Source organism: Bactrocera oleae, chromosome 6, assembly GCF_042242935.1.
Source record: "Bactrocera oleae isolate idBacOlea1 chromosome 6, idBacOlea1, whole genome shotgun sequence".
Taxonomy (NCBI): Eukaryota; Metazoa; Arthropoda; class Insecta; order Diptera; family Tephritidae; genus Bactrocera; species Bactrocera oleae.
The window spans coordinates 45,018,274-45,045,975 of record NC_091540.1 but is presented as its reverse complement, the minus strand read 5'-3'; the positions used below and the strand labels follow the sequence as shown (position 1 = coordinate 45,045,975).

The following is a 27,702-nucleotide window of genomic DNA, read 5'->3' as shown; positions in this document are numbered from 1 at the left end:
GTATGTCGACACAAAATTATTAAAGAGAAGCTCATCAAAGTCGTTTTATTGAAATATAACTAATGTTTTCGACATTTGCTTTCTGTTTACTTCGTTGCATCATTATTTGTCAAAACACAACTGGCATTATAAGGATTTTAGTTATTTTGTTTCATTACTTTCTGGATTTTGTAAAGCTAAATGTAAACAAAGATTTAAAAATAAACGAGATAAAATCTTACAAAACCATTGATAGTTTCATGAACTGTGGGCACAAATATATTCAAAATCGATCTTATACATAGAGCAACAAAATCACTGTAGACCAGTGTTATTTGTATTATTAAATTTAGGGAAAAAGTTACTCAGTTTTTGAGATACGGATCTGAAATTTTTGCACTCGCTTATTTCTCCTCAAGAATCTGCCCAATTTTCGGAACCGTCGATATTGGAAAAATGTACGAGCCATACGAACTGACCGATCAAAACTAAGCTCTTGTATGGAAAACTTGTTTATTGAACAAGATATCTTTAAAAAATTTGCCTCAGATCATTGTCCAAGGCAGCGCTACAATCCTCCAGCGAATTGTTCAGATCGGATAACTGTAGAATATAGCTGCCATACAAACTGATCGATAAAAAACAATATAAGTTATTTTCATACCCTTTATGCTATAAAAAATATACCTGTGAAAGGTATTTTATCTTTGGTGGAGGTTTTTACTTGTTTTTCTACTGTTTTCTATGAGGCAAATTTTTCTCTCTAAAGCAAAATTACAGTCTCTTTTAATATTTCTAATCCAAATACTTTATCATTTCGACACTGTGTACTGTAAGATTATGTCTTAAAAAAATTTCGAACCACCTTGTACACAAATATATATTATATTTCCATTTTCATTTTCCTATTCTGGAAGTTTCAAATTTATCTATTAAGACTCACGCGATCACCCTGAGCATGATAATACAACAACACAACGATCACCCAGAGTTTTTTTTTTAAATTTTGTTATGCTCATTTGTTGTGATTATTTTGTGCTCATTTGTTCGTCTGCACGAACATTGGAGGTGCGAATAACGCAAAGAATATGAAGCTAATAAAATGCTATATCGTGCGATGGCGTTAAATGTTTTGATAATAATATGTTATATTTTGACGACGTTCATCAACATATTCATATCTTTCTTCGTATTTTGTGGGAGTGTGTATGGTTTATTCATTGGCAGTTCAGTGGCCTTAACAGAGTGGGTTGCAACAAAATAAACTTATGGAAAAGTTATAGTTTTCGATTGCTAAATGTTTTGGAAACGCTAAAAAAAATGTGAAGGTCGAAGCGTCTTCATAAGAAACTCTTTCGCAGCTGATATAGAAATGTGAGAGACATTTTTTATAACAAAAAAAATTGTTTTTTATTAAACTACTCAATTTTCTTAATCAACACACTCCATTACAACTGAACAAATCGATTTATATCGAATTATGTTTGAGATACAACTTCTGCCTTTCATGCCAAATTTTTTTCAGTTTCTGAAAATCAATTTTGGAATTCATTCGAAGAAATATTTTCTCCTTATTTTCAATTTTTTTAATTTCTCGCGGAATTAATTTAATATTTATTATTTGGCAAAACATTAGCAAAAAACAGGCAAAATGGTTGGCGTAATATGTTCGGCAATACCACCGGTGGATGCTGCCTCCAGATTATCCTTTATCAAACCCAATAAACCCTATAGCTCCTGCACACTAATCGGCAATTGGTACAATGACCGCATAAACAACGAAGTAAAGAAGTATAATCCAATCAACACTTCACCCATCACCACAGGTTCGAGATCCACCGCTCAGACTAGTTATCGGGTACACTACGCACATCCAAAGGAAATATTTCGCCCAGATGCACCCACGTTCGAGCAGCAGAGGGCGCGCTATAAGATTAATGTGCACAAAGGCAAGGATAGTAGTGTTTTGATAATGGACTCGAAGAAATATTTATCCAATTACACCACGCTAAATGATATCAAGTACAGACTGCAGCCGCCGCAGGACAATTGGTCCATGATCACAGATCGGCCGGTAAAGACGCTGCCGAAAGAGAACTTGCTACAAAGTTATGGCAATAAGACTAACTTCGGCTTGCGCCATTGGTTAACGCAATTACGAAATCAAGCCAAATTGTATCGCTCCGATGACACGACTTATGCGGATGAATTTCGACATCCAAAGCAGCCTAAAAGAAAGGATGTGCATCATTGCAAATGAACAGAGACATGGCGTAGTATTAATCTATGGGCGTGGATAGTAAGTGTGAAAGTGCTAAAGTTATTGTTTACAACGAAAATTAATCAAAAATTAAGTAAAAAAAGTATAAGACTTAAAATTGAAACTACAAAAATTACAAAACATAAAATTTTAAATAAAAAATCAAACAAAATTCAAATAAATAATGATTACAAAAAATTATAAAAATTAATGAAAGACAACAATAAATTATCAAAGATTTCAAATTAACGAAAAATTTACAAAAAATATTAAATTAAAAATTCGCATTGAAACCCAATAAAAAACAAATAATAACAACAATTTTATCTAAATCAAAAATATTTATGAAGTGTGATTATGAGGCAAGAATATTTAATATATAAGTCAATAATGTGTAATTTCGCTATGTCTGTACGAACGCTTTGTGGACTTGTACGTTAACTGTTATTGCTTTTCCAACTAAATAAATCTGCACTTTTTCTATCAAATGTTTTGTTTTAATTTCATTTTATTTATTGATTATGGATCACTTTGTTATATATATTAATAATAATAATATATTTTCACTTAATTTGGTTAAGATGTACGGTCAAGTCTTTTTTTAGGTCAATACATAAAACCAGAAAAAGCGTTAACTTCGGCCGCACCGAAGCTATAATGCCGATTGATTTTGAGTGTATATGAATAGTTGTTGCGGCAGAAAAAATCCCCGAAGTAATTTGCAGGAATGCTGGCGAGTTGATAGTTCTTGGGCCGATAAAAGTCTGGGTCCGTTCCAACTACGTAGAATAGACTGTCGTGAGAACGGAACGTGCAACGGGTAATGGTCATAAAAATTGCTTCAGATAGATAAAATTTTAGAACTTTTATCAATTTTTAGTGCAGTGTTTTCAGTGTACAGTCCGAGTTTTTCAAGTAACTTGTCACTTATGCGATTTGGGATTAACATTTTACTTTGTTTTTCAAACGGGTATTAAGTATTAGAATTTTTATACTCTTGCAACATGTTGCTAGAGTATAATAATTTTATTCACCTAATAGTTGTTTGTATCACCTAATACTAAGCGTGATAGATATAGGGTTATGTATATATAAATTATCAGGATGGCGGGAGGAGTTAAAATCTGGGTGACTGTTTATCTGTCCGTCCGTCCGTGCAAGCTGTAACTTGAGTAAAAATTAAGATATCTTGATAAAACTCGGTACACAGGTTCCTTGGCACCTTTTCCTCCTTGGAGTTTGGTATTGTAGATGGACATAATCGGACCACTGCCATACGCGCAAGACGAAATTAATCGAAAACCTATCAAATGCCATAACCAAGCTCTAATTTAGATATACACCTGTTATTTGGTACAGGGAATTGCATTGAAGAGGAGCATCTATGTTTCATACAATTTTTTTTAAAGTGGGCGTGGTCCCGCTCCAAAATATGTTTAATACATATATCTTGTAAACCATTCGAGCTATTTGACTCAAATTTACTCAGAATAAATATTTAAGACTCTTCCTTCGACAGTATGAAAATGGACAAAAACGAAGGATAAGCGCACCCACTCTCCATATAACGGTTTTGATAAAAACTACTAAAACTGCAATAAATCAATAACTAAACGCGTCAGAGGCATTACCTTTACCATTCGCGATGGTACAAGGGGGTTTTATAGGAGCCAATGTCAAAATTGGACAATGGACATGGCACCGTCCACATTTAGGTGAAATCACATATTTCCGGAACTACTCAACCTATTTCAACCAAATTTGGTACTAAGAATTATTTAAATATTTCTGTGTCATAGTGCGAAAAAGGGTCAAATTTAAATACAACCACGCCTACTTCCCATATTGCACAATTTTAAATTCCATATGATACTTACACTTTCTAGTATACAAATCAAGCACCAAAGAATATATCGGAACAAAAATTTGCAAAGCTTGTGCCTCTGAGCTATATCATCTCAAGTCTAAAAATTAAAATCGGAGCATAACTGTCCAAGCCCAGTTACCGAGTATGGGCAGCCCACTGCCTGATGCTAACTTTATATCAGAAATAACGGTATATCTGTGAGATATATTATTGCAATTTGGAGAGAGTGTCTTTAGGATAATAGTATGTGTGTATGTATATGATTGAATCGGATCAATACTTGCCTTAGCCCCCATATATCTTATCGAAATATTTTCGAACTTCCCGTTTACTTTATACCGTATATATCGGTCAATATGTTAGCTATCTTAATAAAATAAAGTGAATGTATTTTTCTTATAATAATGGATTTTTGTATTTTAAATAAGTTATATCGGGTGAAAACTTTCTCTAGCCACCATATAACTAATCACAGAATTTTCAAACATCCGGTTGATTTTACTCCATATATATATACATAGGTTGGTGATGGTATGTGTGGTACTTTAATGAAACTCAGGGAGCGTTATATTCTGTTAACAAAATGTTGTATTGCCACAAATAAATGAAATCGGGCCAATACTACCCATATCTCTCATATACCTAACATAAGATTTTCAAACTTCCGGTTAGTCAATATGTAAGATATCTTGGAAAATTTAACTGAACCGCTTAATATTGAATATACTATAGTTTAACGTATAATACTGGATATGGTATAGCTTCATGCTGAAGATGTGTGAATTTAGTCTACGAATTAACCCAACTTTGACATACTTACTTTTTAATTTTCGTTATTCTAACAAACTTTATGCCGAACATGTCGTTCAATATGAGAGTTATATATTTTTAAAATTGCTTGAAAATATGTTATCAAGTGTACCTCCGCAATGTAAAAATTAACTCAATTATCTTATCCCTTTCTCTGTCTCTGGTCCATACTTCGGTCCAAACCTAATATCCCTAAATTAATGAATTGCGATCCTCTGCTTGACGTTTTCACATCAACTCATTATATGTTATTAAATTTAGCTTCTTCAGTTAAGTCCCAGATATCTTATTTGAAGATGTTTTTAAAACAATTTTAGCAGACGGGAAATAAAATAAAGCAAAAAAAAAAAGTGAGTCCTATAACATAACTTAATAATGTAACAAATTTGATTGTTTTCCATTTACGATTTCGTCGACTAAAGAATGTTGAATTGTTTCGCAACATTTTTTAATAAAAGGTTTTCCTAACACTTGAAGGTATTTTACCTGCTGTGATCCTTGCAAATTGCAAGAGTATAAAATGTTCGGTTACACCCGAACTTAGCCATTCCTTACTTGTTATTTTAAATTTTATTTTAATAATTGGGATTAAAAATAAATTTATTTTTCATCTCGATTTTTTGGAAATTTTAGAAAATACGTTTAATTAATATTTTCGGTATTACCAAATAAAAAAAATTAAAATTAACTGTGATTGAGCCTCGCACAAATAAAGTACGCTCCGAAACATCTTAATTACTTTTCAGATCCATTTTGTTACAAACATATTATCGACTTACCAATATTATGGCCGCTTGAAGATAACGCTTGCTTTCTTGCTTGCAGATATTTTTCGCTAAATAATTATGTTTGGGTTTTAAGCATAGAACACTACTAATACTAATTCACAAACAGCGCAATAATATTGCGCAATAAACACGTTTAAGCATATAAAATGGAAGAATTCGCAACGATTTCAGCTGAAAACAGAGAAGAATGCATACAAAATTTTATATTTGAATTAAAAAGGTTTCGCTTAGGTTTGCTCTACTCACCTGAGCTATGCAGAGGTTCCCAAACACCACACCAATGTATCGCCTCCTTTAATGTCTTACTCTTCAGCAGCACGAGAACTCCGGCTTTGCAGGCGTGAAGCACATGGCATTGGTGCAATTGATAACATTGTCGTAATCCTCTTTTCTGGCGTAATACGCGAAGTTTGGAGTGAAGAATACAAGCAAGGCAAAGGTGACAAATTGGCGTGCGAAATGGAAAACGCTCGTAAAGTCATTATTTAATGTTTGGCGGTAACTTTAAAGATATGTACATATGTATATATTTACACATACATACATACATATATGCAAATATACATATGTAATTAATTTTCTTGCATTCACTCCCCTCTCTTACGATTCCTTCGTACACGTTTTAGTTTTACATTTATATTGTGTCTTTGACTGGATGCAATTTATCTTTTTCGCCTGCACACTGAAACGGTAAGACAAGAAAAACCGTTAACTTCGGCTGCACCGAAGCCAGAACACCCTTCACAAATAAAAAAAAATTTGAAGTTATGAGTACTTTGATCGGTCAGATTATATAACAGCTAAATGCTTTAGTGATTCGATTTGAACAATTTTTCGGAGATTGCAGCATTGTCTTAGGCAATATCTCATGTAGGATATCTCGTCAAATGAAAAGGTTTGCCATACAAGCACTAGATTACGATCGTTTGGCAGCTAGTTAACATAAATGCTATAGAAGTCTGGTGTCGGTCGTTCCGTAAAAGGAGCAGCTTCTTGGTGGGAAAAGGACGGGTACGAAATTTCAGATCGATATCTCAAAAACTGAGGGACTAGTTCGTATATATACAGAAGGACGGACGGACATGGCTAAATCGATTTAGCTTGTCACGCTGATCATTTATATATTCTCTTTATAGGGTCTCTGACGTTTCCTTTTGAGTGTTACAAACATCATGGCAAACTTAATATACCCCGCTTAGGGTATAAAAATAAAAAAAATTAATTTTAGTGCTTTTTAATGGCTTTTCGAATTCATAGCATTTGAAAATGTTGTTGTTTTCACATTTTGTTGTTATTATTGCATTAGATGGCTGCATCAAACAAAGCGAGTCACTGTGAAATGGACACTAAGCTTGTTGTCTTTACTCGTTATTGCAGCGCTGCTAACATTTCTGCTTTGCATCACTTTTATGTACATATTTATGTGTGTAGTGTAGTAATATTATTGCCTTTTAGCCTGTGACGTGTTTAGCCATTAATGTGTGCATTGACAAAGCGCGTGCAGCTCCTCTGAAGGTCGACGCGCAATCATCTAGCCGCTCGCTCACTCACTCACTCGGTCTTTTACACCAGCATACATACTTATAGCCTGGCTTTGAAATGCAGTTACCCAACTACGAATTTTGTATCAACTATTTTAGAGATATTAGTTATTCACCGCTTCTAAACTTTTTTAGAAATTTGATGGATCTGTTTTGGATTTTTTATCGATAACTTTAAATATAGTTGACTACTACTGCGATTTTTGAAAATTTGTTTGATTATTTTTTTATCGATTAATACAATAATTTTAAAAGTTTTTGGAATTCGAAAAACTTGCTTGACATTTTTTTATCGATAACTTTAATAGTGGATTGCTGTCTATGTCTGGGATATTGGGAATTTATATAAATTGGTTTTATTAAAAGTTTTATCGAAACTTGTAACGGTTTAGAAATTTTTGAAGTTCTATTTCCCTCTTTTAGGATTGCCATCGACAAATTTATTGATAAATTGTTGACTACTTTTGATATTTTTGGAAATTCTACAAATGTATTTGGTAATTTTTTTTAACGATAATTTTTTTACTTTTGGTATTTTTGGAAATTTTAGGAATGTGTTTGATAATTTTTAAGCAGTAATTTTAATAATATTGAGAGTTTTTGAAATTCTAAAAACGTGCTTGAGAGTTGCTGTCTATTTTGGAACTTTTGGAAACTGCGTAAATTTGTATTATTATTATTTTTTCCGATAATTTTAGCGGTTCTGAGATTTTTCAAAATTCGATAAACATGCTTGAGAATTTTTTTTATCCGTAACTCAAGTGGTATTTTATTCGAGGTCTACAGGTTAAATTTTACATAAAAGATTTTATAGAAAGGTTTGATTTTTATTTTATTTTATTTTTTGAAGTCGTATAATATGAAAAACTAAATTTAGTAGCATTAAACCACTTTAAAGAGTGTATACCTCATACTCTCTTGTATCGAATTCCACTCGCTAACTTTGCTGTTGTACATAAGTAAAGTAAATCTTATATTTAGAAGAGAGCAGTGCGCAAAGATAATTAGCAGAGAAACGACGAATCGAAGACAGCTATAGATATACCTTCAATTTTTATATTTATTTGTACTCTCAGCGCTCACTGGGTAGCCAAGCTAACTTCCTATCAGTTTGTAATCAACAATGGCATTGACAAATGCCACCAACACCAACTAATATTTTCCTCAGCATTTAACTTGTTTGAATTCGTGCAGTTTACTGCATTTACTCATTGAAGTGGCAAGGTCTAACGAGTGATGGCGGAAGACATATACGAGTCCTTGTCTCTTTCGTGAAGGATTCACTTTGCATATTCTCTACGCAAATATAAAACTATCGGTACTTAACGCTTGATGCGATAAAGGCTGGAAATGTATACGCTGAAACTTACATACGTATGGGTGTATGTGTAACGGTATTGCAGTATAGGTACTTTTAATTACTTTGAACGGTATTAATTGTGAGGCGTGAAAATGCGTCTAGCAAGTGGCTAATATAATACATAAATATACATGTAAATATGTACATACAAATGAACACAACAGAATTTTAATAGACTCGTTCGTTTTGTGCTTCGTTTGCGATCGGTTGATTTGACACCAATAATGAAAACGGTGTTGTGGACAAGTGAAACACTTGTAAACATACATAGAACAATAATAATAAGTGCCATGTTCTTAATATTGAATTACACTTTTTAGTATTTGTTAATTATTTAGTATTGAGTGGAAGTTAACGGGTCACTCAAGAAAAAGTTAAAAATTACTTCATTATTCTTTCGGACATTTTTTGCGGCAATTACAATCAGAGACTTTTGTTTAGTACGTTATAATCTATAAACATTGTTTCAAGCCACTCAGGATCAAATCTACGCTATTCTGTTAACGTTTTATTGGAATTGCTGCGAATGTTTATATCACCACGTTTCATATATGTCTTTGTCTGTTTTTGGTTAGCACAATCTTGTTCGAAGTCAATCTAGAGTTTTTCTTGGGGGTTGAGGTCAGTAAACGATGCAGGTTAGTGCCAGACCTTAACTCCGTTTACCCTGAACTACTTCTCCGAAGATTTTTCTGAAACGTTGAGAAATATTTATCTGTTTATATCATGTTTTTTGCCTTCTGACTATTTCAAAGGCATACTATTTATGTGATATAGTAATGTTTCATTATCTAATATTTCAACATGCAGCTAAATTATTGTATATAGAAAGCTAGCTCATGACAACATGTGTGACAAATTTTTTGTTTCAAATGTTTCGTGGGGAGTCGCACAAATTTTATAGATTATGCCTTGTACGAAATAAACTTAACTTGGGCTTGTCTGATGGCAATACGTAACGGCACATGTTCTTTGGAAAATTTTCTTTGGTCTTTCGGTTATCATTATTAGTATTTTTTGGGGATTTCTTATTAAAATTTGGGGCGAAAATTTTCACACTAATTGTTAAAGCGTAATATCCACTTGTGAATTTCAAAAAATCGACATTTTTAATTATATGTATTTATGTACGAGTTTAATATAACACTATTTCCCAAATTTCTCAATTTTGGTGATTTCTCGCAAGTAAATCAACCGATTTCGACCCGGTTTGTGGCAAATGATGTGTTTCTTCAAGGTTTAGAACTGATTAGTTTTTAATATCGATCGGTAAAAAAAATGAGATTTCTCGAAATTTCGAAGTCTACTGGTCCGATTGGGTCCAAACTTACACGAAATTCAAGTGCAATGAAACCCTTTGGAATGCCGTTTAGTTTATTCAAATCGGTTGAGCCGTTTAAAAGTTATAAGAGGTTTACATACATCCACACACACACACATACATCCACACATACATACAGACATACGGACATCATCGTAGAAATGTTCGGGGAAGCTTCCTCGACCCTCGGAACGTCGAGATCTTCCCGATTTTTAGAAAATTTTCAATTTTTTTAGCGGGAAGTTAAAAAAAATAATTTATTTTTAGTGCCTATTGCTACCCCTCTATAGAATAGATTTATCGAAATTATACTAGTCAACTATTGTGAAAATCTAAAGTGGATAGTATATTGGTATTTTTGTATGGTAAAATTTACAAAATTTAATTATTTACTACAACAGTTTTAGCTCGCCACTGTATGCATAATCAACTTTATTTTAACTTTTATTATTATGCATGTGGCTAACAAGAAGTACGACACAAATCTGGCTGGGATCATCAAATGATCTCACATTCAAAGCTATGACAAACTTCATGCATACAGTGGCGCGCAAATAATTAGAGCTTTGGGATTTACAACAATATATGATTATTTTGTTGTTTTATTCAAATGCATTTCTGTTACATAATAATGTAATTTGTAATGCAATAGGTAATTTTTGGTGAATGTTAAGATTTATTTTGAGCAATATTTCGAGACAATATACAATCCACTTGGCACAACTATGCTTTAATACCGTACACCAATGTAACAAATATGTACATATATATTTTTTCGTTTTACTTACTTTCAATACAATTGTTACTCAAAGCTTCAGAAAAAAACGAAAACACTAGCAAAGAAAAACAAACAAATTTTTTAATATCAAAACATTGCTTTAAATAAGTGTAGGTGCAGTCATATATGTACATATGTATGCATGCTGTCCCGCTACCAATGTTTGACGTTGTGCCACAATATTTGCGAACATATTTTTTGATAAATTGTGATAAGAAACTATTTCCCAACACATCCCAAAATTTGCTGTGAGATAGTAAATATATTGTTTCCCTATTTTTATTTTGTCTTTTACCAACCTCACTTTCTTGTTGTTGTAAATTGTAAACGTTGTCGCAGTTGGCGCAGCTGCCACCACCACCACCGCCGGAACAACAACGAAAATCAGCTGCTTCAACGCGCTGCCACAGTTCCGCCTTCACGTCTTTTTCTACCCGACGCTACTGCGCTGCCAGCGTCGTTGCTTTGCAATTGTCTAGCGCTGCACTTTTGCTATTTCCCTATTCTAACTAGATATAATTTTTATCCAAAATAAGCCACCAATTTCAGGCTTATTGATATTTGGACATATTTTTTCGCAATCAATTTCACAATTTGCAGCAATTTTTATTTTATTTCAAACATATCTATCGATTCATTTATGCACATCATGCAATTTTGCTGCCAAATAAAATATACACTGCTGCTCAATGCACTACACTTATTTTTTCGTTAAGCCTTTTGGTAGTTGGTATTTGGTTTTTTTGGTAAATCTTTTCACAACCTTTTATCGTTTGCATATTTTTGGCTTAAAATGGAGAAACTTCAGAACATTTGCAGTTTACACCGGTATTTCTATTTCTAAGAAATTGGACAAAGTTTTCGCAAATTTGCAAGCTTTCAATGTATTTGTTTTTACAAATTAGCACAAAAATTATACACTATTTTCACTATTAGCTCCGCAAGAAACGAAAAGTGATTTTGCACTGCAAAACTAGAATGAAGCAAAATCTACACAAAGAATGAAGAAGTCAATGCAAAATTACGAAAATGAGAATTACGAGAGAAAACAAAGAATGTCAAATACGTGCATATTTACATATATTTGACGTTCTCTGCGCTGCTCCGCTGTCAGTGGCTACTTGTCAACAGATGGCGCTGATTGGACAGTTTGACTGCCTTTTTTAATAGTTCCGAACTTGTCTATAGCAGAGAACGTAGATTATTTTATTATATCAGAGAATGTTTATGAATATATATTCATTTACGTTCTCTGACTGAAGTGAAATGTGTGTTTCGGAGTTACGAGGTGGGTCAGGTGTTCGATTCTGATTGAGCAAATATCAATTATATAAAATTATTGTAATTATTTTTCAACGTTCTTATTTGGGAGGCTTTTGTTAAACTTTAGAGTGTTCTTCGGACATGAAGGGTCTTAAATAAATGATAGAATTTATAATTTACAGACAAACCTTATTATTTTCGGGTCATCATACAATTTAAATATCACAATGGGCCTCCTATAGGCCTAGGTGCGTCATTGGACAGCCACTCTACCTACCTACCTACCTACAATTTAAATACCATTTAAAGAGTTTCGAACCCTCTTAGGCTACTTCTTCGCCCGTAAAATGATAATTTTTGATTTAACTGTTTCTTATTATTTACTATAGGGCATTAATAATACTTATTGTATTGCTTGAAGAACAAAAGATGAAGCCTATAACAAATGAAATTAGGAAAGCAACTTGAGTGAGCGAATTTTACGGGCATTTTTTAAAAGTATACATGCATACATATATTGGCAATCCACCAATAGAAAAAAAAAAGAAACAATCGCCACTGGATATTATTTTAAAACTTGGAGTAATATATTATATCTAAGAAGGTGATCTTATGTCTACTTTAAAAAAAAATTTAAATATAATTTATCCCGCTTAATTGGTTACAATAAAAATTCTTTTGTAGGCGTGGCAACAGCCCGATTTCACCCAGTGTGCGATTTCAGATCAATCAAGATTTTTCAATTGCTAATGAATTTATTCGCTTAATGGAAAAATAAATGGATATAACGAAATAAAATCGATGTTTCACATTAAATAAAATATTCCTCGTTACATAAATGAACACATACTTGGATATATAGAGACACATATTTATATAAGTTTTATATTTGTTACACTATGCTGCATCTTGTAAAAATATAAAACGATGCATTTTATAGATTGAGCCAAAAGAAGTCTACATATGTATGTATATTGAGATATATGTAACTATGTAAACATATGTGTATGTGTATGTAAATTGCTCTCGAATGTATTATGTACAATATTTATACGAGTTGTAGGGTATATCTTACATCTATGTTTATACAAGTATGTATGTAAATACGCACTTATTTATGTATGCAATTTGTACATTGATTAGCGCTGTTGTAAAACAGTTACAATTTGAAGCGCGTTTGCTCGCACATGGCAATGCTGCTGGGGCCAGTTCGCTGTGGGACGGCATGAGGCCGTGAGTGAAAATGGAAATTTGACAGTTGACATTTGGAGCAACTTCAGCTTTAATGGAGGAAAAACTACAAACGCATACCGTTATATACCAACAACCACACATATGCACAATAGCATACATAGAGTATGTAGATCGAGACCAACTTTTACATTTTCCTCAAAGACTGGCAAGCCCAACCAGTTCCAGCTGATTGCCGATTTACAAGCGTAAGTAAAAATAGTAGTAAGCTTGTGTAGTTATTTTTAAATGCGATGCAATTCGCCTTAGCTCGTTGCAAGGGGCAAATTATATGGAAGATTGACTTAACCGCGAATTCTCACATGCGCTGAATCACAATTACATTTCAATTGCATTTTTTTTGTTTTTGTTTTTTTGATTAATTTGAGTGTGGTTTTTGCGCCAGCAGGACGTTCTTTGTTCGCCTTCCCCAGCTTTCGACTCCTTAAATTACCGAGGCGAGGAAGAAGCAAGCAAAGCACAATTAAAATGCATTTCATAATCGTTTTGCATAATCATGCAGCTGTTGACGTGCGAGATTCGCCAATTCATTTTGTGGATATTTTTAAGATTTCCTCACTCGGGTGGGTCGGCGGTCATTGGCAATAACTTACCGCGTATGTATGTGTGTGTGTGTGTGTGTGTATTTATATTCGAGTATATACTTCCTGGGATGCTATTATCGGCTGTTATACTTTAGTATTGCTGCAAAATGAATGTCAATGAACTTGTCGAATAAAGCAAATTAATTGTGCGCATTAATTACGATCTTACACACATACAAGTAGCCACTGGCACTTATTCATACATACAGACACAAATGAACATAGCAATGAATGCACAATGAACGCAATTGGAATTTGAAACCGTTGTTCACATACGTAAGTGTATGGTGTAAGATACATATATGCTTTAAATACCGCATAATTATCATTAAATCTACATAATTATAATTTTGAGTTATTTCGTTTTAAAAGGCTATATGGAAGAATGTTTTGTTCTAGAGAGGAGTTCTGATGATTAATTAAGAGATCTTATATAAAACAATCTTGTTGTTGTAGTATTTAGGTCGTGAAGGCATAAAAACTTGGCCCTTGCCAGTTGTCCAACCTTTGTTAATGATGAAAACATTGAAAAATCTAAAGTACTTGAAAATTCCCGTGTTGGCATCAGAAAAATAGCAGAGCATCTCAACATCTCTTATGGATCAACTCAACACATCTTGGTTAATGAAGCGTGTCAATGCTAGACTCGTACCAAAAGACCGGAATCTTTTGCTAAAACGACGGCGAGTAGAGGTCGCAAAAAGCCACTTGACAACGTAGTTGAAAACTCTACATTCATCAAACGCATCATTACTGGGGACTAGACGTGACGTCCAGAAATGACGTCGAAACTGTTCAACAATCTAGCGAATGACGCTCCAAAAGTAAGCTTAAACGGAAAAACCAAAATTCGCTAAAGCCCTGAAGGCCGCTCCAACCAAAGCTTAGAACATGTGTATGGAAAATTGGATTAAGTGATATGCTTAAATTGGCTCAGGAGCCTAGTTTGAAGGCGAAAATTGAGATTTGTATTAAAATGCGTAAAATGCATTTTTTGGTCCGTCCGTCCGTTTGGTTAATGTTTTTAGATAACATATTTAAAAACACAAAAAAAACAAAAATGAAAACAAAAAATTAATAATTAAAAATATTAAATAAAAAAATTATTAAAAAATAAAATTACAAAAAAAAAGGATTTTGCATTTTATTCCTTTTTGGATTAACATTTCATAAAAATTCCAAACTTTGTAAAATTATCGTTACTTTTTATGCAATTCCGTTGCTTAAGCTAGATTAGCCAAATCGGCCACTGTGCGTCCGGGTCAAATTTGATCAGATGGTATTTAGGAGATCTAGAAAAAAAATTTTAGGCAAATTAACATCCAATAATCGAAATTACTTATAGTCCACATACACATGGACATATATCAGTAAGAGGAGATCCTTTCAAGCCCTCAGACAAATTTATATATTTTAGAGTGACTTGGTTACAATCCTGGAATCAGATTTCTTGACTGGAACTCGCTAAGAGCTCATACTTTCTGCTATAGCAAGTTAAAAGCATTACATAAGTTGGTAGACCAGGAATCTATGGCATTTTGGTGAAGTGATTGCTGACTCCATTCTGAAAACAAGAACCGAAGAAGCGAACCCTCTGTAGGCAGTTAATTTACGATATGACTCAGTGGGGTCCCTTCTGAGCCTAACTGTTTGCTTAAAATATCGTTTGTCTCGTCTAGTTTTAAATCTGAGATTGTATTGAAAGAACTATCTCCAATGGATTCTAAGATAAATTTACTGACGTCATATTAATTCTTAACATTTTTTTGACAGTTTCTTTCTAATGGAATATCGCTAAAATGACGTCATTGGGAGTGGATGGGTAAAGCTCTAGATGGAAAATCGACACACTCCAAAAATGAACATCTTTACAGGGACATTCTTTTATGGGACATAAAAGTCGTCAGTGTAGAAAAGAATAGCGGACGCAGTGAAAATTTATCAGAACCTATGCACGTAAACAGCGAAGATTTAAAGGTTGAAACATAAAAGAGAAAAATTGAAGTACCTCAATACCTCAATAAAATTGACTATTGGCCGATTGAATTGACCGAAAATGGTTTTTATTATACCCTGAACACTGTATATTAAGTTTGCCACATAGTTGGTAGCACCCAGAAGGAAGCATCGGAAACCCTAATAAATATTGTATATATAGACATGAGTCGATTTAACCATGTCCGTCCATCCGTCGGTCTGTATATATGCGAATTAGTCCCTCGGTTTTTGAGATATCAATCTGAAATTTTGCACACGTCCTTTTCTCCTCAAGAATCGCCGATATCAGATCACTATAGCATATATCTTCCATACAAACTGAACGATAAAAATCAATACTAATCGAACTGCCATAACTAAGCCGAAAATTAAGAAACAAAACTTTAATTTGGTACAACGAATCATAATAACAAGATAAAAGGTCTAATGCATATATCTCCCAAAGTATTCATGCTATATTACCCAAATTTACACATTACATATCTTTTCGGCACCTTTAACCACGACTACTCCCCATATATATATCGCACAACTCCGAACTTACTTCACTAATTTTAACCAAATTTGGTATTCAATATTATTTCCCATGTAACAGTGCGAAAATGGGCGAAATCAGACAGTAATCATCATCGCTTACTTCCCATGTAGCACAACTTTAAATTGAATCTGATCTCTTCAAATATGCATTAATATTTTCTTTGAGATATGCAATCTAAGGTCTAAACGTTGTCGAAATTGGACCATAACTATTCAAGCCTTCAGATTCCGGAACTGTAGACCCCAGCGAATATGGTTGACTTTTTCCCAAAAATATTGGTCAATATTCGAGATATATAATTGAAATGCGGGGAAAATGTTTTTTGATAATAATATACCCTTGTGTCGGCTGGGTTGAATCGGTTCAATACTTTCTTTAGCCCCAATATATCTAAAGTAAACATTTTTGAACTTCCAGTTTACTTTACACTGTATATATCGACCAAGTGCTAGTCATTTTAATGAAATTGAGAGAACGTGTTTTTCTAAAAGTGTATTTTTTTGACTAAAATGAATAAAATCGGGCGAAAACCCTCCATATAACTGACATGTTTGAAGCGTTCGGCTGACTTTACTCCATATATGTACTATAAGTTTATATTTATAAAATTGCATGAAGTTCTCAAGTATACCTGAGCAATGTCAAAAATTAATGCAATCCATGTTTATACCCCCAATGATTTTAGTATACTTTTCGCTGACGGGAAGTAAAATACAGTAAAAACACTAATTGAATACATGACCTTCAAAATAAGTTAATATGATACCAAATTTGTTTGTAATCCAATTACACCATTTCGTCAAACAATGAACTGGAACCTTTTCGCAATATTTCTTAATATAAAGTTTCACCAACACCTGAAGGCTTTGATCCTTGCAAGTTGCAAGTATATGAAATGTTCGGCTACACCCGAACTTAGCCCTTACTTATTTGTTTCTTGTTTTGTTTTTTTAAAACCGGAAGCATCATTTTACTCCCTATGTAAATTTTAATATTTTCAAGGAATCCGAATGGAGCAAAACTTGGATAGGTATAAGGATGCTACCAAAAATTGTGTATGTACCCATGTGTAGATCTTTTACAATACACTAACGTTTAACCCGAGGGCGTCAGGGCATTTTCATTGTGATCACGCAGGTTCATTAACTTGTCTCGCACACATTTATTACCGGAGAACAAGAAGCATATATATATATATATATATATATATAAATATATACAAACATATGGGTTCAAGTATGGCTTGTTGTAGTCTGCAACTGAGCTTCGCAAATCGTCTGCCAAATGTCTGGTGGTTGTGTAAATAATCCTTGCTTGCAACGAGCTTCAGTTTCCATTTATTTTCGATAAATGTTAGTATTTTTTAGTTGAACGCGACTGATCTCGCATACCTATGCATGTGTCGATATCTAAAGAAGCTAAATGTATGCATGCATGTATATGTGCAAGTAAGTATTTGATGTGTATGTGCTCCTACCCGCACACAAGCACACACGTGTCTTCCAGCGTGCAGACGTGTTAGTAGGTCGGTGCCAATGTCTCTTCGCATCGCTTTGGATCATCGATCAATGACCAACCGAAATGTGTAGGTACAACGATCACAATATAACGCTCACACATGCATGCACATACATTTTTACATCGATGAAGCTGGTCAGCGGCCAGCGGACAGCCAACTCGTGATGATTACTTTGTTTTTGTGCAACACAATTATTCTTGTTTTTTTAGTTTTTGTTTGGCGTTATATACGCGAAAAAGGCAACCAGGCGTCGGACTTGAATGATCACAAGCATTTGGAAAGTCAGACGACTTAGGTCTGCCGTCTTGTCGATTTTCGGGAAGGGTTGCGCTGAAGGTATACGGCACTACACGGGCTCACAGTCGCTGTCACAGCATTCATATTCACACCCGTCTGACCGAACCGAAGAATGGCTGGCCGGCCGGCTGACTGGCTGTGCTGATATCGATGAATTTCATTGGAATTTTTATGTGTATTGTATTTGCGTATCTGCGTTTGCCAATATATCGTGCATATATACATACACACATCCATACATGCATATATGTGTGAATATGAATGTGTTTGTGATTTAATTGCCGCACCCAAAGTTTCGTTTCGATTCGTTCTTCGCTGCCATTTAGTTTTAAAAGAACGCAAAGGATGCTGCACACATACACATACATACATATGAACACACATTGTGTAGCACATTAGTGTACCTATTATAAGAGCATATTTATCGAAAACTAGCGCTGGAGCTTAAGCTGCTGGCCTTACTGAACTGTTGAAACTCGTTTTCATTTCAGCGATTTTCTTCCATATCTTCTTCTTCTTCTGGCGATTTTTAGCGCCCCATCATCCATATGTGTACGCAGCAAGTCTTTTTATTTTGTGCTTTAACTTAAATTTAGACGCGTGTAAAAGGGTGTACATATGCATGTATTACATAGTTCGCTCAGTTATGCGTTGATGAAATTTCAAATTCCATGCTTTTCCTCTATCGACTTGGCCTATGACTTGTCGAAGGCTACACTGCACACACAGACACACATATATATATGTAGTTATATGTATGTATATGTAGATTCCTACATATTATATTTACATGCACATTTCGCACTCTCACTTTGGTTTCCGATAAACTCGAGGAATTAGTTCGTATGGGTGTGGCTATGCGAAAGAAAAAATGCTAGTTGATAACAGAACTGCGGGAAATTCTCATAAAAAAGTGCTTAAAAATATGTAGTATAAAAAAAATAAATTTAAAGCTTATTTATTACATCATAATTATATGCACATACGTACATATTTATATTCGATCTTTATTTGTATGTTAATTCTTATCAAGTTTTTTTCTATATCTATTTCCGAGTAATAAAAATTTTACTATCCATGTCATTAAAAAGTCTTAAAATTTCAATTTCGAACGGGCGTAAGGATCTATAAATAAATGGTGTATCTCAACGAAAATGCCATCTGGTCCAATTGCACAGCTGAAGTTATTTAAACCGGACTAAATTCCTTTGAATTTTGCACATTTCTTACTTTAAAATCCCTGAGTTACTCTTTTCTCTATTTCAAAATTAAGACTACTAAGAAGTGGCTTTGGCCGATAAAGGACACCGTTGAAAATAAAACGCAATCGGTTGAAAAACTTGATGTTTTGGAGCGGTTGGAACTAAGGAGGAACGAATATGATCCAATTTTAGTGAATGGATTTCTTTTTTCAGTAAAGTAAAAAACTTGAAAACTTTACGTGTGGCGGTCATTTGGAAAGAAGTCAATTAAAGTGGGACCCCTAATATACATAGTTCATTCATGAAAATATGGAAACTTGACTCCAGTCATACATTAAAGATGAGAAATGTCAAGTGGAGTTAAGAAAACAGGGAACCTTATTGTTAGTCTACGTGTATTATTTCTCCAACCTGAATACAATCTCTTTTGAATTTACCAAACTTTGGCAAAAGGTGAATATTTAACGGATATATACTAAGAAGGTTGGCATAAAATATGTATGAAGCAGTTATAATACATTAGTCCACAATCTGAACTGAAACCAATTGGATAATTTTGTTTTCGAAAATACGCGTACAATTTTCGATAAGAGAGCCGAGCACAAACGTTACGCACAAGCCGTTAGAAATGGAACTAGAGATGGCTGAAAGATGTAGAGTGAAGCTTGGCTCTTTCTGTTCCCGCAAAAGGTACTGAATAGAATCAATAGTGCGTTATCAAAAGCCTTTGGATTGAATATTATTTTCTATAATTATTCTAAGAGAAGACATTTATACTTTCTCTATAAAATTTTAATTAAAAAAGGTTTAAGATTTTTCTGATATTTAAGTTAATCTATCGACTGTCTTAAGCGTGAATTTCAGGTCGGAACAAATTTTCAGTATAAAACTCGTTGGCTGGGTCTGACAACTAGTTTTGGTTTGTACATTGTCCTAGAAAAATCCGGCTATCTTTAGTGTATTGGCGAAGATGGATTATTTTGATTTTCTTCTTATGGGAATACTTATATTTATTAGTTCTTTATAGGTATAAAACAATGAGGTTTGCTCGACTCAGAATCTTTCATAAACGAGTCAGATTGTTGTTATTGTCTAACAGTTGACTTGTTTTTCATAAGAAATGCTAGGATTATGCGTGTTTCAATATGATCCATCACATCGATCTCTTAAATGTATGCTAAGTGGCGGTTTATGGCCTAGTAGAAAATCCAAAAGGAAACAGTTAACGAAAATTACCCGAATAAATTTCTTCTTTAAGTTAATTAACCAAAAAAAAGCTACCAAAATTACGAGAACTGACTATACATATCTGTTCTTTTGAAGCAATTGGTGCAAAATATTTTAATAATCAACCCGTCGCTGATCACAATTCAGCGAATTCACATGTTTTCAGCCAGACTATCGAGTCGGCGCACACTGACAGCAGCCGCCAACTATTAAGTGATGACAACAAATACAGGTCCAGCAACAACAAGGGCCATGCATGCATTTGCGGTGACGTTCGTTGTGCCGCTGTAGCAAGTTCCACTATCCGTGGCAACAACCACACAGAGCTATATAACACAAAAACTACCCATTGGTGAACCGTACGGGCGTTCCGACATCAAAAAAGTGTGGTTGATGCCGTTGCGACGGGAACTTAAATTCGCCAAGCTACACGTATGTGTATGTATATATGTATATGTACTGCAAACAACTTGCAAAAAACAGAGAAGCGGATAAGAGCAACAATAAAAACAACAAAACTTCGAAAGGCCAGCCAACTTCAACTGTCATTTGCAGTTCAACAGCATTTTTGTGCAAAACAACAGCTTTGATATCATAACCCCCACCATATCTCTCCAATTCAAAAACAAAAAACACCAAAAACCAAAGAAAAAACATTGTTTAAAAACAAAAAAGATTTGAAAACGTGGAAAAAACTGCAGCAACGAAACTGGTTCTACTTCTTGATTACTCTCGAATGGATGCAATCTGCCTGCCAGTTAAGCAAGCCAACAAACAGTCAGGTTCACTGCTTGCCCGACTGACTGAATAAATTGGTCGTTGGTCGACCAGCACATTGGCACATTGGCAGATTGGCAAGGTTGAGGTTGAGGTTGAATTGCCGGCTTTGGCGTTGGTGTTGGCAATATGCGCTGGTCCGTTGGCGATTGGATCACTCGACAGCGACAAAGCACTGTGCAAATATTTTATTGTTGATATTTGAACTCACGTCTTTAAATTAAACAAATATGTGTGCATACATACATGTGTACGTTAGGGATGTGCTTATTTTTTATTTACAAAATATTTGAAAATTATTATGTTGGTCTCATATGTGTTTATTAATTTGTAGAATAGTTAACAGCTCGTACCTTTACGTAAAACTTATCAAAGGGCAAATGTGTCACCTGAATGTCACTTCTAAGAGAAACGTTAAGTCTTAATATGACAGCCAAAAAAAGTGGATTTTGTTTTAAGTTATGTTTTATTTATCGAAATATGAAAAAAATATTGGGTCTCTCGCCACTTGTATAAAAAAATATCTTTTGACGAATTTTTATGATTTTAAATTAAAACTCAAATAATGCCAAAGAATTTATTGCAGACTCCCAAAAAGGTGGTATTTTTTATGCTCGAAGTTCTCAAAATTGCTTTGATAAAATCCTCTTATTTTCAAAACCAGCAATTTACTATGCGAACAATACTCAAATACACGTTCAAAACATTTGACGATAATAACTCACTTCTCAATAAAAATATGAAAAGTTTTTTCATTTTTATCCTTCTTATTTTTCACTTTTGTCTTCAGCACTTAACTTAAGAGCCGTTTTTGTAAGGATTTTTGACAGTTCTCTGGCACACGCCTGACTGACAAATGCAAACTTAGAAATAATTCTAAACTGTAGCATTTCCAGGCTCTCTTAGTTTTCATCCCTCTTTACTAAGCTGAAGATAAGGGCTACTTTATAGCTAGATTGTATAATAATAACCATGATTCTTCTCATGAAAACCGTTTTTTATCCATAATTTTGAATAATACTTTTTATGCTTTTGTTGTAAATTTCTTGTTAACATTTTGATAATTTTTTGCGATTTAAAACATATTCTTATTTAGCGTTACTCAAAAACACATTTTCATTGGTCGGAATATTTGAAAAATATATTTTTGAAGCAAAACAGCTGATTTTGACATTGTGGATAAAAACACTTCTGACAAATTGTTGTTTTTGGGCTATCATATATTGAATTATCATAGTGAATGTTTAATAATAAAATTGTATGTGAGCATACAACGGAACACCCCTAATATGACTTCTCTTACTCTACTTAACACACGCTTGATAGAAATCTACACACACACACACACATACAGTTGTGCAAATATATTCTGCGAACATGTTAGTGTCTTCAGATGAGTGTGAGCTTTGCTTGCACTTGATTTCATGCTGTTTCGCTGAAACAGCAATTCTGCTAAGAGTACCAGAATATTTCAAATAGTGTGCCATTAAGCTATGAACACACTCACATATACATAAATATGTATGCACGTAAAATGCTTGTTGAGCATTTTAGCAGTTTCTCTCTATCATTTTATGCGCTGAATAAAAGTTTCTAATTGTTTACTATTTGTACGTACTCACGATGTACTCGTACACATTTACACAAACGAATAAGATTGCATACATGCAAATAACTGTGAGCGTTTGAAGCAACGGCAGTCGACCTTGACCGTGGAAAGAAATTCAGTTTGTTCTGCGCTAGAAGTTAGCAGGTAAGTTAATTGGTTATCAAAAAATAAAATTATAGTGATAAGTGGCATATACTTAGCATATATATACACATATATACATACAAATAATATATGAACTCATTTGCGAGTATTTGCATGCAAGCAAATTTTGGAAGCTTACTTGGAATTTATTATTCGCTTGCTTATAAATAGATTCATGATTTATGCGTAATTTTGAGAAAATTTTCTGCATTGTTCGGACATTTATAAGGCGGTATTTTTGGTCGTAAAAAGCATATGCATTTTGAACACTTTATATATAAGAAAACAGTTGTTCAGTTGTGGATCAAAAATAACATTGTCATCATTCGTTTGACTTTTTTTCTCTTTCAATATTCGAAAATGTTCTTTTTAAAGAGGTTAGTTTAGTATAGCGTCTTAAAAGAGGTCTAACTTTGACTATTTATTTTGGGGGTGCAGCAAAGATAACAAAATTAATTTTTTTCTGCTTTATAAAATATGCTTTGAGTGTATAAAAAATTTTTTATATTAAAATTTCTTTATAAAGTTGCGGTGTCTGCGACAATTTTTCGAAACAGCTATTTTAAGAGAATGATGGAGATTCTAAGAACTAGCGCTATCAGAAACACAATGAAAAATGGGATGTTGATCTTTAAAAACCTTGCTATTAAAATATATGTATATGTTTTTGGTTTTATATACATCTTCGGTAAAATGGCGGACTTGTAAAAATAAGTTAAATTTTTTACCGGAAAAATCCTTTTCTCACAAATGGAGATTGATAACTCATTATTTTTTCATAACATACTAGAAACAGATTTTATTATATTTCTAATTTTGACTCCACATGAATTTGAATATTTTCAGTACTATTTTTTTAGACATGTGGTTTTTAGGAAGAAATAAAACGCATGTAAATAATTTATTGTATTGAAGAGATTAGCTTTATTATAAAGATAAGGGTTTGCCATTATGTTTTAAAAATGACTTCGTGCAAGTGACCACCGCGACTGGCTCGAATAAATTCCAGCCGAGAGACCTAATTTTCGACTACTTTTTCTAGCAATTGGGCCATATTCAGCAATAACCCGCGGAATATTCTCTTCCAAGGCGTCAATCGTTTCGTACCGATCTGCATGGACAAGCGACTTCACATAACCCCACAAAAATAGTCTAGTGAATAGTCTACATTGACTGTAAAATATATTAATTTTCAATGAAATATGGACGAATGAGTCCCTCTGCCAAACACACACCAAACAGTGACTTTTTGAGGATGTCATTTCAAATGCGACAATTTGTTTACTAACGTACCCAATCAACCAAACGCGAGCTTAATCGCTGTACAAAATTTTCTTTTCAAACAGGGGCTCGGTGGATGTGCCCATAGATAAACGCAATGGCGGACGGATTCATGCGGATCTGCTTCGATTCTCTGTTCCACAGCAGCAATAGCGTGTTCGATGCGAACTGTACGGCGTCCGAGAATGCAAATTATCTACTAGAGTAAAAGTGGTGCGAAATGGATCCATGGTTGCTCGAAATAAAGAACCTACTGGGCGCTTATGTCGACCAAATATTGGACACTGCACCTAATCATTATTTTGGTAATAAATTTGCACGATTTGCAAACGTTATTCCAAAGTAGGTCTGCTCATTATGAAATGGCAAACCAAACTGTGTGTAAATCAAGTGACAGCGTCAGAATGCCCAACTCGGAAAAAATTCCAGAGTGTTTCAAAATCATTACTTTCTTTAAATATAAATAGTTGTACATATATCTTTTTAGGATTAATTTTATAAGGCGTCAGTCGCAGTGGCTAGAGTTCTGAGAGACGTGGGTTGGGTCTTACTATGGTATACTACCTACCTACAATAACAATTCTTATATCGGTCGTTTTATGGCAGGAAATGGCAAACCTTCGAGTCTACTTCTGTCTTGAGAAGCTTTCTCACAAAATCCAACAGCTTTTTGGAGGCGGTTTAGAACTAAAAACAACGCCAAATGAAAATACGAGGGGAATAAGAAATTTTTAATCTGCTACATTTGTAAGAAGTAAGATTTATATTTTTTTTGCAATTTTTGAGAAAATTTACATTTAAAAAAAATTTGCATCTTTTAATGTGGAAACAGTTAGGGCAATTAGTTTTAATAGCTCCTTTAAGGGCAAAGTAGAAGAACTTGATTTATGTATTCACAACATTCACGGCAGATAGTTAAGGTTTCTAGAACCGCTAATCGTTTAGCGCGTGCAATTGCCCCTACCACCTTAGAAAGATGAAATTTTCGGAGTTACTGCTGTTGTTGTTGCTGTTCCTATTGCTTTCGCTATTGAGGTGTATGTGCTGGTTCTTGCTGTTATATAAATATATGTGTGTTTGCCAGCGCACAAAGTTATCCACGTATTTTTATATTTGTGTTATTGTATGACAACAACAACAATGCGGCGATTATTATTTAGCTGCGAGTGCATTGAAATTTGTGAGCATTTTTTGTGCTTTGCTTAGCATCAAGGACAAATGACGTCAGTGCCAAACATCGTATCGCATATATGTATGTATGTTCATGCATGGTATGTGTGTATGTGTTTACCCACCTTTTGCACATACCTACAAATGACCGTATGTTGTTCGCAGTTGTTTTTGCATCAAATTTGCGAACACTTAAATCGTTTTCTTATTAATTCTATTCGCTGCTGCTCGTCTAATGTCATATTCGCGTTGCTTTCTTCTCTTTTCGCGTTTCTATTTCTAAAATGTATGTTCTTGCAGTGCGCTTCGCCATTGTTGTTGTTACTGTGCCATTTTTATTTTAATTTATTTCGCTTTTTGTTATTGCTTTTTTTGCGCTGCTGTTGGCTGTTTTCAGAAATAGAATTATTGATAAAAAATGAAATGACATTTTCTTATGTTTAAGTGTCTGCAATGAATGCGAGACACGTAGCTTGTTTGCAGTGTGTGTATGCGCAACGCGTATGTGTGTTAGTGTACGTGTATTTATGCGTAATTTATTGTTGTTATGTTTAGCGTTGTTGATAATTTATTAAACAAATACAAAGAAATCAAATAAAAATTGTGAAATGTCGACGTATATTTCAACGCCTCTGATCGCTTCTCTTCGCCACTGATGACCGCTTACGCCGTCAGCAATGAAATTCGCTTAAAGTGGAAATATCAAGGTGGTGTCTCTGAATTTTCTATGGGGGTGTAACGCGCTTGTATGCTGATTTACAGCACATTTCGAAACGAACTGATGAAACTGACCTTTAAAAATCACACTCGACATAGCATCTAAATATATATTTCACGTTATTTACAGTATTCGCCATCAACTCCATGAATGTGCATTCACATCGAAAAAGGAAAGCTTTCGCATTCCAGTTTATAGGTCATTAGTGGTTGAAAGAGGATCAGGCTTCACTTTAACCTTAAAACAGTCGGCTTTACGTCATGTTATCTAAATCATAATGCAACTGCAAACTTACAATTAATTTTCATTATTCTATTCGTTATTCCTTTTTTACTGTCAGAAGCTCACCACAACTGAGACAACCTTAGACTTACTGAACTCTTTAATACTACTCCGTAAAGGATTGAGTTCAACATCGACCACATAGGTACAACAGAAAAAATATTATGTATGAGCAGTTTATTTATTTTATTATTCGAAATTCGTCAAAAATTGATCTATTTTGATTTCTTAAGCTTTTGTTTATCCTTTCAGAAGCGTCTATATGTAACGGTAAGCATTGCTTGTGGAAATATAATATTTATTACAGAGAAACGCGAATCAATAAACAAAATATTTCCTAGATTGATATAACCATGTTTTAAGATTGTTTGAAGTTCGTTTGAAGTTCGATCTCCGTACGCTACATAGTGTGTGTTTGGCAGCGCTAAAACTTTGTCCGGCGATGTTTAGTATGGAAAAAATTATTGAACAACAACGAAATCGTTGAAAATTTTGATTTGGGAAGTCTATTTTACCTCAAGAATGTCGGGAAATCATTGAGAATTTGCCCCATGCGAGTCGTCCATCCACCTCTCTTAATTACGATAACATCGAACAACTTAAAGAAACATTGCTTGAAATTGTCATGTTGACATCAGAGAGATAGCAGAGGATCTTAACATCTCTTATGGAACGACTGAACAGGAATAGGGTTCCTGTCGTTTAAAGGCTTTTTGTTTACAAGCATGCTACAGATGAATGACCCGTTCAGTTTCAATTTTTTGAAGAAAGTTTTTGAAATCACCTAACAAGGTAGATATGGAGTTTATTGAAGCGTTACTTAGCGGCGCAATTTTGATACGGCAATCGCCAAGTTTGACTTTACAGTATTCGTTTAGCGTGGGAGTATTTTCTCAGTAGATTCTTTGAAAAGGTCAAGAATATTAATAAGGCTTCGCACCGCCTTAACTTCTGATTCACTTTTTTTGAACAGGTTACTACTTACTGAGTTGGATAATCGAAGCAATAGATAAATATTTCTCATTACACTAAGAATTTTAAGTAATCTTAGTGCTTGATCCCATTTTGAATCTTCTGATATAGACCGGAGTAAAGTTCTTGTCGCTTACCTGAACTGAGGCTTCAAAAAATTATTATG

At 34.0% G+C, this 27,702-nt stretch overlaps 1 protein-coding gene across 9 annotated transcripts in view; it reads right to left on the bottom strand.

Annotated features, from left to right (window-relative positions):
- Nucleotides 1-11,683, bottom strand: part of enc (R3H domain containing protein encore) — a 62,779-nt gene extending 51,096 nt beyond the window's left edge. For 6 of the 9 annotated variants that reach the window (XM_036372403.2, XM_036372412.2, XM_036372413.2 and 3 more), the window contains exons 1-3: nucleotides 11,004-11,682; nucleotides 5,951-6,386; nucleotides 5,696-5,875 (exon numbers count right to left, since the gene is read on the bottom strand). The gene's annotated coding sequence lies outside the window, so the exon portion shown is untranslated. Of the gene's footprint in view, nucleotides 1-5,695; nucleotides 5,876-5,950; nucleotides 6,387-10,714; nucleotides 10,760-11,003 lie in introns of all 9 variants that reach the window. The other 3 variants (XM_070112123.1, XM_070112124.1, XM_036372410.2) reach the window with 3 other exon arrangements.
- Between the last annotated feature and the right edge of the window lie 16,019 nt (nucleotides 11,684-27,702).